The sequence below is a fragment of the Helianthus annuus genome, chromosome 3 (assembly GCF_002127325.2).
Source record: "Helianthus annuus cultivar XRQ/B chromosome 3, HanXRQr2.0-SUNRISE, whole genome shotgun sequence".
NCBI lineage: Eukaryota > Viridiplantae > Streptophyta > Magnoliopsida > Asterales > Asteraceae > Helianthus > Helianthus annuus.
Window position 1 is genome coordinate 103,121,612 of NC_035435.2, and position 19,512 is coordinate 103,141,123.

Genomic DNA, 19,512 nt, shown 5'->3' on the forward strand with positions numbered 1-19,512 from the left:
CCGGTGACTTCCGCACTCCCGGTCGGAAATCTTAAGCTTCGTCACTGCATGACATCATTGTCCCTTTTTATACATCAGAATATTACTAACCACAAATGATGCAACCTGAAAAGTGTCTAGTACCTTCAAGAGCGCACTTATAATGGCTAAGCTAGTAAGGCATAAGTAGTCATAATGTTTGATGTTGTTCTTCATGATGTCCATCAATGGGAAGATATAAACAGGCAACTTAGCTGTAAAATGTGTAAATTCGAGATAGACTACTACACATTTTGACATAAATAGTTTTCTACCAGAAAATATCTAAAATACCTTTGTCAATCTTCATCTTTGTGTCGACCATCGACTTCAACATGAGAAAAACACATACTTTTTTTTTTTTTTTGCAATGCATGGATTTAGAATATATACAAATATTTACATACATTTGAGCACCCACATAGACAGGCAGATGGCTTTCTAGGGAGATTTGATGGCACGTCAACAATCAACCAACAACGATCATCCACCTCATTACTTCTTATAATGAAGTAACATTCCCTTGTTATATGATATGGACCATATCATATGGTGTTGGTATGCCAAATTCTGCCTTCATCTGCACAACCACCAAAACAACAGATAATTTAAGCTAGAGAATAAACTCAACTCTTAGCTTTGCTTAACAAACATATAATGAATGTCACTTTCTTTTGAAGATGAGTTTTTACCACGATAAGAGACCCGTCATGGTTCCCAAGATGACGTTCAAGAACATTGCTAACCATTGATCCTGTTAGTTTAGAAATCAAGACAAGCAAATGAGATTTGTTAGTTTTATGAGTCTATGCATATGGATTAATTTAGGGTTAAGTTTACAAACACTTACTACATCCATAAGCATTATTGGTAGAGAGTTTTCAGTTACCAATTGCCACTCTAAAGATAAAAGAGATACTTTATTAATATTGTAACTCTAGTATTTTACAATCCACCTCTATGAATAGACATAATACAAAACCCTAATTCTAACGGGAAAGCTAACAACCTAACCCTAAGACCGCCTAGTCAGCATGTCATATTATTCCAAACCACCACCATTTCAAACCCTACTTTTACCCATAACAATAAACCATTCCAAACCTGCACATCATACACCGCATTTTTACACTAAAAACAAAATAAAAGGTTTGTGAGTGGGTGGTCCCCACAATTCCACCTCTTACTCGTCCGCTTAAGCAAACCAACACTCACGGAACCACCTTCTCTAGTGGTGTGGTCTGTGAAAATCCTCATCCGCTCTTCCAAAACCACTCTAAACCTCCCTTGTTGGAGATGCTCTAACATGTAGTTTCTTCGAATCAAATTAGTAAGAAAAACATGAATCTTTGTTGGTGCACTTGTGTCTGTACTTTGTCTGTATTCGGTCTGTATATAAACGATGTCCAAAGTTAGTCTGTAAGTTGACCAAGTCAACTATCCTCCTAGTTTGACTTGGCCAACAGTTAACATATGTTTGATATGTTTGTCTGCATCGAAGGATAGCCTCGAAGGATATTGTTGATCCTTCGAAGTGCTCGAAAGATAGGCTTCGAATGATAGACCTCGAAAGGTGATCTTTCGAGGTCAATGCTGATCCTTCGATTACCTTGTCCTCGATAGATGATCCTTCGGACCATCTATCGGATCCTTCGACCAGACATCATGGGCTGGGTATATATATACCCATGCAGTGTTGAGTTTAGACAAGGAGGCACACTTAGAAAGACAGACAAGAGAGTTGAGAGCATTCTGTCCGAAACTCACACACACACACTTTGAGAGTTTGCAAACTATTTGTAAACATTGTGCTTGTAACCGGAACCTTCATACGTATTAATACAGTGGTGTTAATCGGTGAACTCTTGTGTGTTTGTTTCTTTACTTGCTTCATCTCGGTTTGCCTACTAGCTTGGATTCCGCACTTGCTAGTGGGTTAGTATAACAAGGTTTAGGTTCGTTATCCTCCGCGAAAAGGGACCTACAAGTGGTATCAGAGCTTGGCTCTTTACCTTGTTTAAAACCGGGTTGTTCGAGTTCTTGGTGTGTTTGGATACTAGGTTTAGCACCCGTTTTGGTGGTTTTTCTTGCTTTTCTAAACTGAAAAACGGTTTCTAAACCTTCGGGAGTGTTCAAGGTTGGGTTGGGTAACTTGAAAACTTGTTTTTAAGAGACTTTGATTTTTCCGGCCATTTTCCGATCATATATTCCGGTGACTGGTTTGGATAAGATTGTGTCTATTTTGGGTAAACTTTTTGAAAGTCCAAAAAGTTGGTGAAAAGTCAGGTCTGCACATACCTTCTGCCGAAAGTTGTGCACCAACCCATCACCTTTCCCACCTACCCGTCAACCTTGTGTCAGTTGTGTCAGAATCTTCCGAAAGATATCCTTCGATATCGAAAGTTCATCTTTCGATTAGGGACAGCTCGAAAGATTAGCATCTTTCGAGTAGTCTTTCGAAGTCTAAGGATCATCCTTCGTTTCTGGAATCTTTTCGAAAGATAGTAGTCCGAAAGATAAGGATTCATCTCGAAAGATAAGGATCTTTCATTGTGAATCTTTCGAGACCAGTATTCGAAAGATAATATCTTTCGAACTGTGAATCTTTCGTGATATTTGGTCGAAAGATAAGGATCTTTCATTGTGAATCTTTCGAAGACTTTGCTCGAAACTCAACAGTAATCTTTCGATCACTGTTGATCATTCGAACTAGTCTTGATCTTTCGAACAGGTTTTTATCTTTCAATTCTTGTCTGTTCAAACTTAACAGTTTGTGTTTGTGAAGGATCTCAATTAATATCTGATCAAAATGAGCTGTACAAGTCCATGGGATTGGAGTTTGGACTCACGAACCAATCAAGAGTTAGTGACTGCTGCAGATTGGGCAAAGAGTATGATTCCACAGCCATCAATCAGTCCAAGTCAATGGGCTTTGGTATCCAATCAAAGTCAAAGTCTTCAGAACCTTCTGATTAGTGAGAGTGAAACTGGCAGCAACAATCGTCCACCTAAGTTGAACCATATGAACGATTTTCCATCATGGAAAAACCGTTTTCACACATATGTTCAAGGGCAAAGCACTGATCTTTGGACGTGTTTCATCAATGCGTTCAATACTAATCTTGAAACTGCTGCGTCAACTTCAGAAGGTTATGCAAATATGCTTGAAAATGACAAGAAAGCTTATGAATTGGAGAAAAAGGCCTTTGCCACACTTACTCAAGCACTCAACAAAGACATCTACCATCAGTTCTCATATTGCAAGACCACGAAAGCATTGTGGGATGCCTTAGTTGCTAGAGGAGAAGGCAATGCAGCTGCTCGAAAATCTCGGCATGATTTGTTGAAGAAAGAATTTGAATCCTTTCAGTTTTTGGAGAACGAGACTCTGAATGATATGATCACACGTTTCTATCATTTGATTAGTGAGATGTGTGCTTATGGAGTTGTCGCTACTCAACAAGAAATGGTGAGTAGATTTGCTGATGCCTTACCTCCAAAGTGGAGTTCTTTCATTGAACTGTTGAAACATACTGGAACTCTAGATCAAGTCAACATCTATGAGTTCATTCAAAAGCTGGAACATAAAAATGATGAAGAAATTAGGAAAGCAAGGCGTGCTCCAGCTCCTCAGAATACGGAAATGTATCTTCCAGGATTCGATGTTTTGGCAAGATCTGCTGCAGCTCAGCAACAGCAACCTAAGCTGCAGACTGCATTTGTGTCCAATACAAGTTCAAGTTCCTTTCCGTTTCCTCAGTCAACAGCTGCTCCACCACAACCTCAATTCGATCCGAGGTCTTACATTCCTGTTCCAACACAGCCACAACCACAACCTCAACAACAACAACAACAGCAAGCTCACTATACAAGCAATCCTCAACCTCAACCCCATAGTCATCACACAATCCGAGTCGACAACTCAAATCTTTCACACCTTAGCATTGAAGTTGCTAAGGAACATATGGAGATTATCAACACCATGGTCAGTGCATACTGTGGCTTGGTAGCAGGTCAGCTTGGAAACATCAACATGACCAATGAAGATTATGATCAGATCGACAAGGAAGAAATGGAGTTGATGGATATTAAATGGGCTTTTGCTAGTGCGGTTAGAAGGGCAAAAGATTTCATGGCACGAACTGGAAGAACTTCGTTGGAAGGAAAGAAAAACACGAAGTATGGGTTTGATATTAATGTCGTCACGTGCTTTAACTGTGGCGAGAAAGGGCACTTTAAACGTGAGTGCACTCGACCAACAAAACACGGCAATCACAACCCCTTCAGAAACCAGACGAATGTGAATGCCCAACAAGAAAACCGTGAACGGAGAATGGTGGCAGTGAATAACAATCAGGGACAGCCTGGAACTACCAATCACAATCGTGCTTTGGCTGTTCAAGCAGATGAAGGCTGTGACTGGTCAGTGCAGTTTGGTGAAGGTGACCAGGGAAGTGGAACTGCTTTGTATGCTAAGGTCATCGAGCAGGTTCATAAAGAAGAATCTTCTGGGAGTGATGACAGTTCTGGTTATTCTGGAAGCTCGGATGAAGAAGGCTCTGTTTCTGGGGATAATCACTCAGAGCCTGATGTGAATGAAGAAGGAGATGATGATATTCAGGAGCTACTAAATGAAGCTGATGAGCTTAAATGTCAGAAATCAATTCTGATTAGGAAGGCTGCTACTGCATCAAAGGAAATGGAAAAGCTATTCTCTGAAGATGGAGCTTTTTCTTTTCAAACTGCCTTTATGGCAAACGGCTCAGCCTCTACTAGTTAGGTAACTTCTGAACCCCCTGCTCCTAGTATTTGTAAATCATGTGCAGAGATGAAGCTTGAATCAGAAAAGCTTCATAGTCATAACCAGAATTTGGTTATTGAACTGTCGAAATGCAAAGAGGCAAACATGGCTTTAACCCGGAATGAAAAAGAATTTAAATCTGTAATAGAAACTTTAAAGAAAAATGTGTCCGAGGTTAACAAAGTAGTTTACCACAAGCAAGTGAGTATAAATGAATATATTAACACTGTGGAAGAAACTAAAAAGCAATTAGCCATTGCCCAATGCGAACATGATGCGATCAAACAGAAATTGGATAGCTATTCTAACTCCCGATTTGTGCTTGATCACATCATAGATGTTCAACAACTAAAAGGAAATCAAAAAGGCATAGGGTATAACAAATGTCCGCCCCCTTTGATGAACAACTATACCAAGATGCCTGATGAGGAAGAAATGCCTCGGTATGAACCCAGTGTGCCTCTTGATGTTGAGGAGTTTACTACTGGCCTTGGGTTCAAACCGGACAATTCTTCAAACACAGCCTCTAAGGAACAAGAAACTTCACCATCCATGAAGCAAAGTCCTCCAATTATCGAGGACTATGAGACATCGGATGATGAATCAGAAGTGGCTGTAAGTGATCAGGATAAATCACTTAGCAAGATGAAAGGAGTAGATATTCCACGAGAGAATCACATCCTTTGTGATCCTGATACTCCTGAGGTTCCATCTGTTAAGAAGCAAGTGATTGATCCTGTCAAGGTTGATAAGACAGGTGTGTCTACTGTTAAAAGCAGTAATGTGTTGTACACTTTGGTTGGAGATAATAAAATCTACTCAGATCATGTTTTTCCAATTAAAAATGTAAATAAATCTTTGATTGATAAAGTCTTTGAAGATAATACAAACAAATTTTTGGGAAAAACACTTCCGGGAATTGTGGTAACACAATGTGATCCAATTCCTAAGGCTGAGATTAGGAAACAGTTTGGTAATCAAAAATCTCCAACCACTCAACAACCGACTGCTTCTAAGGGTAAACAACAACAACGAGCTCCAAAGCCAAAGGCTAAGGTTGAATCAAAAGGAGCTCGTTACATGAAGAAAGGAAAAGATGTTAAATTTGTAGCATCAAAAGGTACAGATAAAATTGAGACTTTTGAAAACAAATCAAACACTGATTTTGTACAACAAGTCAAGATTTTAAAACGTAACAGTGATAACAATTACACCCAACACACAAACGGGTGTGATGAAAGAGCAAGTACCTCAGGTTCTACAAGTTCAACATCTGGTAGTCGATCAAGTTCTCCTAAGTCTGTTGAAAGGAGAACTTGTTTCAAATGTGGAGAAATTGGGCACATTATCAGAAATTGCCCAAATGCTCCAAAGAAGAAATTGGTTGAAAAAGCTCCACCTGAAACAGTTCACCCTCAACGTCGGTCAGTTTCACCTAAACAAGATAAACGAACTGTAAAAGAACAAGAAACTAAACAACGACGTAAGAACATAAAAACTGTTGAAAAAGCTTTAAAATCTGAAGTTAAAATAGTACAAAAGGAACCAAGGGTGACACAACCTGGAAAAACAGAATCTTCAAAAACTGGTAGGCACAGACAAACTTGGTTACCTAAGTCGGGTGACAATTCAGGGGGAGCAGTTATTCTTGAAAACCATCAAGAGATAGAGCTTACGTTTCGTGATGCCAAGGGACGACCCAAGACCACTAAGGCTTGGGTCCCCATTCTCAACTGATGTGTTTAATTGACATGTGCAGGATGTTCTAGGAGGAACTATTAATAGTCATTGGATTGTTGATAGTGGAGCATCCAGGCACATGACTGGCGACTTACGGCTCCTATACGATGTGAGAAATATTAGAGGAGGGTATGTTGCTTTTGCGGGTGATAAAGGTGGGTACATCACTGGAGAAGGAAGTATCTCTAATGGTATCGTGTGCTTTGATAAGATCAATTATGTGAAGCAAATTGATCACAATCTTCTGAGTGTGTCGCAAATCTGCGATAAAAAGTTCTCAGTGATTTTTGATGACGCTGGCTGCTATGTGCTGAAGCCTGGATTCAAAATTCCACAAGAATGGATTCTCTTATCGGCTCCGAGAGTTAATGATCTTTATATTCTCGACATGAGCCAGGCGATTACAACATCTGCACAAGTCACTTGCTTTGTCTCAAAAGCCACAGAAAAGGAGTCTATATCTTGGCACAGAAGAATGGGACACATTCACTTGAGAAAGATGAACCATTTGGTGAAAAATAATCTTGTGAATGGTGTGCCTGTAAGAAGTTTTCATTTGCAAGATATCTGTGTCTCGTGCCAAAAGGGGAAGCAAACAAAGAAGTCTCATCCTTTGAAGAAAATCAACACTGTCAGCATGCCTCTCGAACGTCTTCATATGGACCTTTTTGGACCTATGAAGCACAAGACAACGTTTGGTGATGCTTATTGTTTAGTAGTTACTGATGACTACTCTAGATTTTCTTGGGTATCTTTTATGGCACACAAGAGTGAAACTCCTGGCATCCTCAAGGATCTTCTTACAATGTTGGAGAATCTCTATACGTTGAAAGTGAAAAGGATCCGAAGCGACAATGGAACTGAATTCAAGAATCAAGTTATGGATGAGTTTTGTACTTCTAAAGGCATTCTTCATGAGTACAGTTCTCGTTATACTCCACAACAAAATGGTGTCGCTGAGAGGAAGAATCGGACGATTATAGAAACTGCAAGAACAATGTTAGTAGAGTCGGAACTCCCTATTCAATTCTGGGGAGAGGCTGTATCGGCTGCTTGCTACACGTTGAACAGAGTTCTTACAGTTAAGAGACATGGCAAGACTTGCTTTGAACTCCTTCAGAAAAGGAAACCGGATCTTTCTTACCTTGAACCGTTTGGTGCTCCTTGTACTATGATTGAGCCAGATGGAAAGTTTGGTGCAAGAGCTATCGAGGGTTTCTTCCTTGGATATGCAACTCCGAATTTTCGTGTTTGGAATCTAGCTACCAAGAAGATTGAGCTATGGAGTGAAGTTAGGGTTCAAAGGTACACGAGTCCTGTTAGGGCTCCGGGTGATCCGTGGATGTTCGATTATGATGGGCTATTTGACTCCTTCAATCTGCCAACCTTTGATGAAGAATCAGCAGCGGCTCGGATGTTATTGGAAAGTGACAACGCTGCTGTCTCGCCATTGGTTAGACCTATTGTTGTTGACCCTCAAGCTTCTTCGTCAGTCAACAATATGGTTCAAAATGAGGTTTATGAAGATGCTGCTGATTATAATGACTCTTCTGAAGATGATGAATATCATGATGCAGCCGAAGGATCTTCAGCTCCAGCTGCTCCTGTTCAAGGTGCCTCTGATGATACACCTCATACGCAGAATATAGATACTGCTGAAGGGAAAGCATCCACCTCTACCCACATTCCTGGTGTGGAGTTGGTTGTTGATCTTAATCTGAATAATTTGGGTATCAATGCTCGTGTACCGGATAATCCTGAAATGAGGATTCACGATACCCATCCCCAGCAGAATATCATAGGAGATGTCCATCGCGGTGTGCAGACGCGTAATCAGCTGAGAAACAACCGGAATGCTGGTTTGTATTCAGCTATAAGAGAATCTGGTCAACAAAATGACTGGTCCTTCGCGTGTTACGTGTCACAAGAAGAACCAAAGTCGTGGAAAGAAGCTTTGAAAGACAGTGCCTGGGTTGAAGCCATGCAGGAATAATTACAGCAATTTCACAAGCTTGGAGTTTGGAAGCTTGTTGAAAAGCCTGAGAATTACAAGAAGATTGGCACTCGATGGGTCTTCAAATTCAAGAAAGACGACCGTGGAGTGGTTATTCGGAACAAAGCTCGTTTAGTCGTTCAAGGTTTTCGTCAGATAGAAGGAATCGACTACAACGAAGTCTATGCACCAGTTGCACGTCTGGAAGCTATTCGGATCTTTCTGGCTTATGCCTCATTCAAAGGATTCAAGGTTTACCAGATGGACGTCAAAAGTGCATTTTTACACGGTGTGGTTGAAGAAGAGGTGTATGTCGAACAGCCTCCAGGTTTTGAAGATCCTATCCATCCCGATCGGGTTTGGTTGCTCAACAAAGCTCTCTATGGTCTTCATCAAGCGCCACGAGCTTGGTATGCAACCTTATCTACATATCTGCTGGAGAACGGTTTTCGAAGAGGTCTTATCGACTGTACTCTCTTCATCAAAGAACAAGATGGAGATCTTCTTCTGGTACAGGTATATGTTGATGATATTATTTTTGGTTCTACTAATGATGTTTTGTGTAGGAATTTCGAGCGCATCATGCAGGATAAGTTCGAGATGAGTGCTATGGGGGAAATGAATTTCTTTTTGGGCCTACAAGTGCAACAAACGGAGTCTGGCATATTCATCCATCAGACTAAATATGTTGGAGACATCTTGAGCCGGTTCCAGATGTCCGATGCAACGCCCATTGGTACCCCATTGCCCACTAATCACGGAATAACTCCTGACTTGAAGGGTGAACCTGTTAGCCCTTCATACTATCGCGCGATGATCGGATCCCTTATGTACCTCACAGCATCAAGGCCAGATATAATGTACCCAACGTGCCTGCTTGCCAGACATCAAGTTAATCCGAAGGCCTCACATCTTGCAGCTGTCAAAAGGATTTTTCGTTATTTGAAGGCTTACCCCGACACCGGTCTGTGGTATCCTAGGGATAATAACTTTGACTTGGTCGCATTCAGTGATTCTGATTTTGGCGGATGTAAAATCGAGGGCAAATCCACAACGGCTGGATGTCAGTTTTTAGGAAATCGCCTAGTCACATAGCAGTGCAAGAAGCAGACGTGTGTCGCTACATCAACATGCGAAGCTGAATACATTGCTGCCTCAAGTTGTTGTTCACAAGTTCTTTGGATCCAACAACAATTGCGGGACTACGGTTTTGAATTCCTAACTACTCCTATATACGTTGATAATTCTGCTGCTTTAGATATCACTAAAAATCCTGTGCAGCATTCAAAGACCAAACACATCGAAATCAAATATCACTTCATACGTGATTGCTTTGAGAAAAGGCTAATCGATGTTGTTAAGGTCCACACCGATGACCAACGTGCCGACTTATTTACCAAAGCTTTTGACAAATCTAGATTTGACTTCTTATTATTGGTAAATGGCATTAAGGTCAAGCAAGAGTAAAACCAACATCGGAAAATCATTTTTGTAAATATCTTTGTGTTTTTAAATTTATCTTAGTTTATTGATTTTAGGGGGAGTAAATCCAAAAATCTGAAAATCCAAAAACATCGAAAAATTTCAAAAACACAAAAACAATAGAAAATCAAAAATGAGTTTCCTGGCGAGCAAAAGAGAAAATGATAGTACATCAGTGGTCTATCCAAACCTCTTTAAACCTTAAATGCAAAACGATAAGCAGCTCTATATAAGATGTATCGGTAGGCTCACAATCATTTTAAAGTGTGCAGGGTGATATAAATCTTAATCGACTGAAGACCAGGTGGGAACCATTCATTGGCATATGGTCTTAGTACCGAAATTTCGTTTGATAGATTGCCGAGGTTCTGAGATATTCGGTCTTTATGCTGCTTATCATCTGGGTATCATGGTTGTATCCTTTACCGGAAAATAACGGGGACGCAAGTCTAGATCTTCCATGATACTATACATACGTGTACATATTACATACTGCATTCGACCTCAATAAGTGATAAACAATCACATGTCTAAAACAAATAAGTGATAAAAATATCACATTTATCCGGGTGTCAAGTTCGTCTCTCTGCTGTACGAAAGTACTGACCTGTTCACGGACTTGCACCTGTGCCCTCATGCATATGAAAATCAAGTTCCTCATCAATAAGTGATTATATCACATAGGGCTTGTTTTCAAATCAAAATAAGTGAGTATCTCACAGCTTATACGGTCAAACAGATGATAATCGGTATACTCACCGGTAAGATGAACTCTCGTGCATACCTTGATACGGGAATGTGTCGTGATGTGGATGAACACCGGTCGGTAAGTATAAATCATACTTTAACGTATCCCCTCGCCATGATTACATCTGATAAGTTGAGCTTAAGTGGACAACAATACCGATAATTGTTATAGGATGCTTATCTTAATGTTAACTAACTGAACAACAAGAGTGTTTTGGCATGACCGTACACTGATATGATTCTCTTACCCTCGAAACTCGCAAAAAGAATGTCTGTATATATTTATTTACTGCTTAACTTTTATTGTTTTCTTTTAAACAGTTTCGTCGTTTGGTGCATATCAGCACGACATTAGCGGTGATGTCGTTTGATAACACTCAAAGGATTTTAAATTGTTATCTTTTAATTTCAAAAACACACCTAAAATCTGTGTTTTAATATAAACTTTATAAAAGCCAAAAAGATTTTATTTCTGCTTTATTTTCGATCGTACGATGTTGGAGCTCGAATCTTCGTTACCTGAAACCTGACTGAAAACCGAACTGACTAAATCTTCATAAACGGTCGAAATTTGCATGTTTTGAAAGTTAAAGACTAAAATTGAAAAATTTATTAAACTTTCAAACTGTCGGACGGTGTTTGATTGTGATATGGTCATTCGTGTGTCATCTGCTTATACTATGTTCCAAGCAGTTGTTCTCATTACGCGTTTAGATTTCTTGCATGTGCAGATTCTAAAGGCTAGGAGAACATGGTCGATGACAAGCTTTGGAATGAAGACACGACGAGAAGGCACTCAAGATGAAGATGATCGAGTTGCCGCTGGCCATCATCAACACCACCAGGATCTCACTTCATAAAGTTAAAGTATTTCACGAGCATGACCCAAGGGGGAGCTTATGTTAAGGGGGAGTTTGTCAACACACTTCCTACATGATACGGGTAGTTTGTTGATACACTCTCTGCTTTCAAGACGTGAAGACTTTGAAGATCCTCCGACAATGAAGACTTGAAAGGACATCAGAGTTTTGATAACTCGAAGACCAAAGACCGTCGAAGTTCAAGACGAGTCTACAACTATAGAAGATAAAGACAAAGCTACAGCCAAGGGGGAGTTTGTTGGTGCACTTGTGTCTGTACTTTGTCTGTATTCGGTCTGTATATAAACGATGTCCAAAGTTAGTCTGTAAGTTGACCAAGTCAACTATCCTCCTAGTTTGACTTGGCCAACAGTTAACATATGTTTGATATGTTTGTCTGCATCGAAGGATAGCCTCGAAGGATATTGTTGATCCTTCGAAGTGCTCGAAAGATAGGCTTCGAATGATAGACCTCGAAAGGTGTTTCGAGGTCAATGCTGATCCTTCGATTACCTTGTCCTCGATAGATGATCCTTCGGACCATCTATCGGATCCTTCGACCAGACATCATGGGCTGGGTATATATATACCCATGCAGTGTTGAGTTTAGACAAGGAGGCACACTTAGAAAGACAGACAAGAGAGTTGAGAGCATTCTGTCCGAAACTCACACACACACACTTTGAGAGTTTGCAAACTATTTGTAAACATTGTGCTTGTAACCGGAACCTTCATACGTATTAATACAGTGGTGTTAATCGGTGAACTCTTGTGTGTTTGTTTCTTTACTTGCTTCATCTCGGTTTGCCTACTAGCTTGGATTCCGCACTTGCTAGTGGGTTAGTATAACAAGGTTTAGGTTCGTTATCCTCCGCGAAAAGGGACCTACAATCTTTGATTGAATTATTAATAAAATTCATAATAAGTGCTTCATGATAGTCGAGCTAAATAAAGGTACAAATTGATCCCAAATGCATCTAATACTTGTACATTACAACATTTGAGTTGAAAGTCATGTCTAGTTATCATCAATCATCACCATACTATCATGTTAAAAGATGATTATGTGAAAATTAGATAACAAAACACAAATTTGACATGTATATCAAACTAATAAAAAACAATACCAAGATAAAACAATTGTAAGAAGCTCCAATGAAAGAATAAGTAAATAAAAAGGAATGAGATTTTACCATATATTCACAACTTCTTTTCCGAGACCACCAATTCCAACGAAGGGTTCTTTTCTTGGTCAAATATGGGTAAAGAAGATCTGCTGACATGGATTAAAGAATTTTAATCATAGTAATGAAACACAACAATCAAGTTCTAAGTTAATATAGTCCCAAACTGCAAACAGTTTATTTAAAATTTGTTAAATTTATTTTTCACTAAGAAGAACTTAGTGTTACTCTACATTATTTAAGGAAAATAAGCACAAATAATACAAAGAAATAATACAGTTAAGAATAACAAAACACAAACAACAAAATTATGTTGTTAGAAACAATAAATGTTTTATTTCAAAAATATTTATTAATATGTTCCAAAACAACAAATTTCAATACAAAATAAATAAATAAAATTTTTAGTACTAATGCTTAAGTAATTTGAATAAATACCAAAAAGGAGAATTTTTGACATAAACACTTGCTTTTTATTTTCAGAACTAAATCTTATTTTACTCACTTTTATCAAAGTTAAGATCAATATTCTTCAAAATGTGAATGTAAAGAAATGTGACCGCCTCATACTTTCCATTTGATTTGAGCAATATAATGTGTATCTAATTATTTAGTAATTTCGCTAGATAAATCAAAGAGGAAACTTTCAAATTTCCTGTTAAAAAAAAATCAAAGAGGAAACTAAATGTGTACCTTAACATAACAAAGGATACATACTTGGAGTCCATAGTAGCAATAGCATGTGTTTACTTTTTTCCTAAATCAAAAAGGGATATTGAAAAACACAACAAATATACTCATTAGTGGCGAAACTAGCTCAAAAATTTAGGGGTATCCCATTTTTTATTTTTTAGACCAGGGGTATCCTTTGTATAACGGAGACGAAGTTGAGAGCTATATTTACACTACGAAAACGGAGTTAAGGTGTATTTCTACACCACGGAGAGGGGGTTGAGGGGTAGCCCGTGCTACCCTTGTTAACCTTCTAAGTCCGTCCCTGATACTGATGGTATATATTATACTTTCCTATGTAAATAAACTACCCTTCGGGCATTATGCCCATAATTATCAATTCACTTCCGTATAAATAAGTTGATGATCATTGTCTGACCTAGACCATCGTTGTGTGAGTGGAACGGAAGAGATGGAATATATTATAATTTCCTATGTAAATTTCTAATTTTCTAAACATTATAATTTGAAGGTGAGTTGTTGTAGAAGTACAAAGAAGAAATTAGTGCTTCATTGAAGCTCACATTTTGATTAGTGTGTTAGAAAAATTCTTATTTAGTTTATGTCAAGATATTTTTAACAACTGAATTAACTTTAATTTTCTTCAGTAAAATTATTCATACATATGTTGGTAATTGTTTGTTTAATTATATATTTAATTAAGTAATATAAAAGTTTAGTGCTTTATACTTTTCTATATATGATTTAACATCTAAAAAATCCAGACACGCTATTTGTATTGGTTTAGTCTGATTAGTAAACCAGTAGAGTGACCGGTTCAACAATTGAAATGGTTTTAAAAACATTAACACAAAAACACAAGAGAAAGGACAAGTATGCTAACGATCAAATCTACAAACACATTAGTTTTTAAAAGTATGCTAAACAACCAGTAGAGTGGCCGGTTCAACAGTTGAAACAATTGATTTGGTTTTAAAAACATTGACACAAACACATAAGAGAAAGGACAAGTGTGTTAAACAATCAAATCTACAAACACATTAGTTTGTAAAAGTAATCAACTTATACTTAGGTAACTTGCACCACATCTATCAAAAGATTTTTTCTAAAAAATTAAGATGCTATACACAAACATATATGTATTTATATAAGCTCTTGTATACCTTGTTTAGCAACGGATAGCTTTTCTGTGTGCAAAGGCCAACGAAGCAAGTGTATGCACCACTTTATTCTTGCATGGCAGTAGAAAAGGATGGATCAATTGGATCAACCGAAATAGGGAGGAAGGCCTCAAGCTTGTATTTATAAGGAACAGGGTTGGTGGGTGAAGGAGGGAGGAGAGATGCTACAACTAGTGACAACTAGTGACAGGCTGTTAAAAGGTTGTCTAAATCACATCCACATGTTAATCATACTGTGTATTGGTAGGTAATGTGTATAATATTATTTAGATACCATTACAGTGCTACACACATCAAGGTGGTTTCGGTTGGTAGGTGTGAAAACAAATGAACGAGTTTCATCATTAATACATTTTTATGAAAAATAAACTAATGTGTTTTAGATTTAAATGCCCATCTTCTATCATTTACCTACAATCTTGATGATTCATATTTTTTAAAAGGCGTCTTTTATGCCTAATTACCACCAAATTATCTTACACTTGCATGGCTTTGAAACGATCCCACATTTATGGTGGAGAATCACCATACCACTATACCACAAGACTATTGGCTCCTACTTCCTCTTTTATGTTTTACTTGTTATTTAAAAATTTATATGATTAGAACCATCAAGGGGCTTGGCGTAATAGTAAGCTTGTATATGCCTTTAACTGCCTCAGGGTTGGTGAGTTTTTTTAGCGGTTCTCACAATTACCAAAAAAAATAACTTCAAACATTTAATTGTTATATTTTAACTAATGACGTATATATACTAGGAAACACCAAATGTAAAAGTAAACTAAACTTTAATACACAACTAATGAAGCTCTATATACAATAAAAGAATTTAAAAAAATAAAATAAAAAAGAAATAGAAAGTATGAAAAACAATCATGATATAAAACAAACCATACAAAACCAAAAAAGCTAAAAGAACAAAAATTATTTAAAAACTAATTAAAAAAATAAAGTTAAGAATTATAGTTTTGTTGTTTAGCACACCATATATTATGCATTTTGCTGTTTTACACACTATTAACCTGTGCAAACTACACCATGCTGCAAAAGCGATTAGCCACTATTGGGCATAAATCAAAGACCCAATAAATAAAAATAAGCATATAAAGTCTGGCTCTTTTTTTATTTTTTTAATCTTCCTCACATTTCCTCGTATCCTCTCCTTTCTCATTCACTTTGGTAATAACCTGCAACCCCCAATTTCGACAACCTGCAACACCAGTTGTTATCTCTTCCTAATTATAGAAAGTGTTTGAAGAACCGCCTGTCACACCATGACTTTTGCGGAAGCGTGATTATGTGTGACTTGCTTAATATCATTGCATTCAACCATAACAAACAACTATATGATAAAACCAAAGATGACCATCCATTGATTAAGTTTTAAAACATCACAACAACAATGTTTTAGAATCCAAACATAGATTTCAAATCCACATTACAAACCATTCAAATTGTTTTAGAGTTCCATAAGGACTCGACAAAAGACATTAATAAAACCAGGCTTTGAATTATGTCTCTTATCCAGGAGAAGATACACAATCCAAACCCTTAGACACCGGATGACATCTTTTATTTCCAACATCACTTGAAATTTCCAAACGCCCGTAGATCCATACTTAGTTTCCTGAAATACATGTAGTCTGAAAACATCAACAAAAGTTGAGCGAGTTCATTTGTTTTGTATGTGTGCACGAATAAACCTTTGAAATCGTTTGTATGTTTTATAAACTCGGTATGAAAGCAAACAAAGAAAACAGATCATTAATGGTTTGCAAGGCCATTAATATGTGTGACGTGATGCAGGAAGGCTCAAACCTAGCAGATTTTGCACCGGGCTTCCGGTTGTAAGACATAGTCACCTCATGGGCCAAACCCCGATCCACATGGGTGGGGCTCACTACACCCAAATAGATCTATCACTCATGTCCCTCGGTCCTACAACGGGGATTAATGGTCTTAAGCGTTGTACCTACCACTCACATGATCTAGCAGTACCTTTCCTTAGCTAACCATACCAAATGTAATCGTATGTAAACAGTTTGTAACATGTACTTCACCCCCGAAGTTATAAAACCGAAAACAGTTAAAAGAAAAGGGGGACATGAACTCACAGTTTTGCGTCCTGAATCTAATGTAACCCAAAGCTGCTACTAGTGTGCACGACTACCTACAACGTACTACGGTTTATTAGACGAGCGGGTCGTGCCTTGACTTGGTATTAGTGTCTTTGAGTTACGTTTCTTTGTGTCTTCCATATATATAAACTTATTACATGTGCTTATTACATTTTCTATAGTCATATGTAGATATGTATTTAGCAGGTTCTTAGTGAACAAATAACTTATTTTTGAGCATGTTTATTGGATATGGAAGCTATTACGCTTTATTACGTGGATGTTTATGCAATTAGGTGGTCCTATACAATTACTTAATTAAGTAATCGTTTTGACTTAGTTTGGTATATGTGGTCTGAATGTGATATGTAAATTATTAATCATATTTTCATTTGTTATAGTCATTAAAATAGTAAATTATATAAACATCAAAGTAAAAATTGCACATTTGTCCCAATGAGTATTTTTAAGAAATTAACGGGTATACCCGATACCCGCGGGTATGCCAGATGCCAGATGGGTAATTACCCGACAAATACCCGACGGGTAACGGGCCGGGTATGGGACAAAGAATTAGAACCGGGTACGGGCCTGGGATTACTAATACCCGGCCCAAGCCCGGCCCATTGCCATTCCTAATTGTGTTTATTAAGTATCTCATACTTAATTTTTGTATTAACTTTTCCAGAGTAATATTTCTAATAAAAATACATCAATATATATATATATATATATATACATATATCCCCAAAATATATATTTTAAGAAATATTTCATAGAAAAATTACTTATAATTTTTCCCTTGGCAAAAATATTTATAAATTTCATATAACTTTCAAAAATAATATATTTTCAAGTTTAACATGGAAAATATACACAAACTTATTTTTCACCCAAAAATAATGTGTTTTATGTTTACTTAAGAAAACATATATTTTCTCCCAAAAATAATATATTTTCTAATAATTTCCAAGAAAATATATGTATTTTTACTTACCAAAAATAATGTATTTTCTCATTGTCAAAAAATGTGATATATTTTATAATAATTGTAAAAATCACATTTTTGTTCTCTTGGTGTCCAAAATACTAATTAACAAAATATACTTGTGAATTAATTTTCCGGAATATTTTTGTAAGTTATATTCCTTGTTTGGTTTTTCCAATATTTTGGGTATAATTTATATATTCATATTCTTGGAATCTTGGTAATATTTTGGATTGTAATATCTTGGCATTTTGGTGAGTTATATTATTTCAAGTCCCAAAATAATATAACTAATACACATAATATACAAATAATCACACACATGGTGACATCTAAATATATATTTCCTAAATACATATTTAGTCACTTTTATTTACAAAAACCAACCTCCAATATTTATAATTTTTGTAACAAAAATTATGGCAAACTTTACATAAAAATTCATGGTTTAAAATATGCTTGTAATTATTTGTTGAAAAATATTTTTCTAAGTGTTAAATTTCTAGAAATATTTTGCCATAGTTTCCCCTAAAAATGGAGGTTTCCATGCTTTCAAAGCATATCATTTTTCTTTGATAAATCACCACAATCAACAATAAATCAATCAACACTTACCAATTTGCCAAAATCAAGCATAAATTACTACTTTATGAACTTGAAAATTTACAAAAATTTATAGTAACTTACTAGTGTGTTTAGTAGGCTTAGTTACCCTTTAAAGTGTGGTTGTTTATATAAAACTTCATTTTTTAAGAAATTAGTTCTTTACAACTTGTAATTAAATTTTCTAAAAATGTTTCTTCTTGAGTTTTTCTTGCTACATATATACTTCTATACTTGATTAACCACTGAAAATGTGGTTAATTCCTTTCAGAACCAAGCTTAAGTAAATCTTGTATTTTTAACTTGGTTTCTTGAAAAATCATTCTTGAAATCAAAGATTCACAAGACTTTACATTCACTTTGATCATCACTTTACAAGAAAAACAATTTACTCTTGAAGTTCATGATTTACATATGGATGATTACTTTGATCTTAACATAATCATCCTCTCATCTTGTTAGATTATGTCTTTAATCACCATCTAGCAAGATTCACATAATGTTTAACATCATAAACATGAGCAATCAATCAACCAATACGCATAACAACACTTAAACAACTTGTTTTCTTATGAATTTAGTCTTATGTTCAAGTTTCATGTTCTTGATTCATAGTGTTCTTTATGATTAACAACTTGTATCATTCTTTAACCACCAAAACAAGATGTAAAATGAAGAGTAGAATGATCTTACTACTAGCTCAAGGCTAGGAATGATCACTAGATGAAAATGAAGTGGATAAAAGCTTGTGTGAGTGGTCCTTCAACTTCCAAAAGCTCCAAGCTTCCTTATACACCTTCTTACACCTTTGTATATATGTAGAATGGATGAAACTTGAAAGATGATGATGGTGTGGGTGGTGATGTTCAGCCGAGAGTGAGGGAGGAGGAAGAGAGAAAAGTGTGTGTTGAGTTTGTGAAGAAATGTGAAGGTTATGATCTCTTGGTTTCACTTATAATACTTCTACAATGAAAAATCTAATGTGTAATGTGTTTAGTTAATTAAAACAAGATCCATTATAAAATGCAAATAAAATCTTGAGTGGGGCCACTATGTTGGCCGATTATAGGTTGGGTAGGGGGGGGGTCTTAGGCTGGGCTGTAAC

The 19,512-nt window shown here is 36.8% G+C and overlaps 1 long non-coding RNA gene across 4 annotated transcripts; it reads right to left on the bottom strand.

Moving 5' to 3' along the window:
* Positions 1–358: 358 nt before the first annotated feature.
* On the bottom strand, positions 359–14,766 carry LOC110929470. Of its 4 annotated transcripts, none has more exons than XR_002587127.2 (4): positions 14,682–14,766; positions 12,835–12,914; positions 711–772; positions 359–598 (listed from the first exon to the last, which is right to left on the bottom strand). It is a non-coding gene; the product is annotated as an uncharacterized LOC110929470 (long non-coding RNA). The 4 variants fall into 4 exon arrangements; XR_002587128.2 differs by having other exon boundaries at positions 12,835–12,917; XR_004889211.1 differs by lacking the exon at positions 14,682–14,766 and adding an exon at positions 13,519–13,575.
* Between the last annotated feature and the right edge of the window lie 4,746 nt (positions 14,767–19,512).